The sequence below is a fragment of the Gracilinanus agilis genome, chromosome 3 (assembly GCF_016433145.1).
Source record: "Gracilinanus agilis isolate LMUSP501 chromosome 3, AgileGrace, whole genome shotgun sequence".
Taxonomy (NCBI): domain Eukaryota; kingdom Metazoa; phylum Chordata; class Mammalia; order Didelphimorphia; family Didelphidae; genus Gracilinanus; species Gracilinanus agilis.
Genome location: NC_058132.1, coordinates 136,504,923 through 136,506,912, shown reverse-complemented (window position 1 = coordinate 136,506,912; position 1,990 = coordinate 136,504,923).

Sequence of the window (1,990 nt, the reverse complement as noted above, 5' to 3'; positions counted from 1 at the left end):
AGAGAGAGAGAGAGAGAGGAGAGAGAGAGAGAGAGAGAGAGAGAGAGAGAGAGAGAGAGAGAGAAAGAGAGAGAGAGAGAGAGAGAGAGAGATTCAGTCTTCTTTAAGCATTCTTTAATTTGTCTTTGACTTGCTGAATCTCTGGATTTCAGATTCTTTCACTTCCAGAAAAGAAGATGCCGACTCCATTACAGATTGCTGAAAGAAAAGACTTTTGGAGGACGTGAGAAGAGCTGGCATTCTCCATCATGTCTCCCAGAGTCTTTTTCTTCTGTGGGCTTGGCATCTTCTATTTTCTTTCTAGATGATGGAAGTACTCAAGATGGAAGTACTCTCTCTCTCTCTCTCTCCCTCGCTCCCTCCCCTTCATCTCCCCCCACCCCATCTCTCTCTCCTCTCCCCTCTCCACCCATGTCAATTCCACCCAGACCCTCACTCAGGCTCAGGACATGAATCTCCACCAATAAGGAGAAAGTCCCATATTAATGGACTTTGGGACTGGAGTTACACTTGTATTTGTATTCCCAGCTCTTAGTAAGCATAGAACATAGTAAGTGCTGAATAAATGTTTGTTTCCTTCCACTTTCCTTCATTTAAGTGTTCTTTTCATTTTTTATGTATATTGTTTTCCTAGTTCTGCTTATTTCATAACATCATTTCATACAAGTTTTCCAATGTTTCTCTGAATTCATCATGTTCATTATTTCTTATGGCAAAATAGAATTCCATTACATTCATATGCTAAAATTTGTTCAGCTATTCCCCGACTGATGGCCATTCACTTTGTTTCCTGTTTTCTGCTGCCACAAAAAAAATGCTGCTATGAATATTTTGGTGTATATAACGTTTCTTTCTCTCTTTGTCTTTCTTGAAACATGCCCATCTGTGGCTCTCTCACTCTAAACAGTTTAATGACTTTTCTCACATAATTTCAAATTGTTTCCTCAAATGGTTGGGCCAAAGAATGCTTTTTTTTTTAAGGTACACTAAGAAAAGTCATGGGCAAAAGTGGAATGGTCAGTCGGTGACTGGCCAGAATCTAGGGCACATGTCATCTTTTGGTGGGTAGGCAGATCTAGCAGAGATTGAGGCTAGTTTACAGTCACAGCTGATCAAGAGTTTTCCAGAGGGGAGAATTATAAACTCGGACAGCTGAAAATTTGCAGGTAAGTATTGACGTTTGCTAAACACCTTAGGCAAAATTTGATATGGCAATATTAGGAATGATTGGTGGAGTGAGGGGCAGGAAAAAAAGAGTTCTAGAAGTACTTCATTCAGGAGAAAAGTAGTTTAAGTTCAGGCCTTTTAAGATATAGAAGGCCAGAGGATGACCTTCAGCTTAGGGAGACTGATGGCCTTGGTGGTAAGGAAGAATCTATGATTTTTAGTTTGAGTTTTTGTAGAGTTTATGAGCTCCTTCTTTGAAGGCAGGAACTGTCTTTTGGCTCTCTTGGTGCCCCTCCCACTTGGTGTAGCACCTAGCACCTAGTTGTTGAATATCCTTTGTTTTTGAAGAGGATGAATCACATTTTGGAGTGATGTCTTATCTTAAACATCCGATTGGATTTAAGTGAGCAGTGTTGCACAAAGTCATCAGCCGCATTCTCTCTTCCAGGGTTAAAGAAGTCCAAGACAAAAGTCAGGATGACTGGTGATGGTCCAGAATGCAGTACTGGATGATCTTGGCATCTTTGACATCAGACCAAGCTCTAAGCACTCCACAGAACCTGCTTTAGGTGCTTACGTGGCCATTGCAGGAATTTGAGGTGGGAAGGGATTGTTATTCTCTTCATCAGTTTTAGCTGAGATGGTTTTACCAGGGCATGACAGCTGTGCACGCTACAGTTTCTTGGAACCACAGGTGAAAGTTGAGTGCCAGGTAGATACCAAAGGTGGATGAGCAGCGCAGAAAAGGACTGGGCGAGCCTTCACACCAGAGGTCCTAGTCCTCCATGTAAACTCCATACACCTCTAGCACATAGCAAGTGTT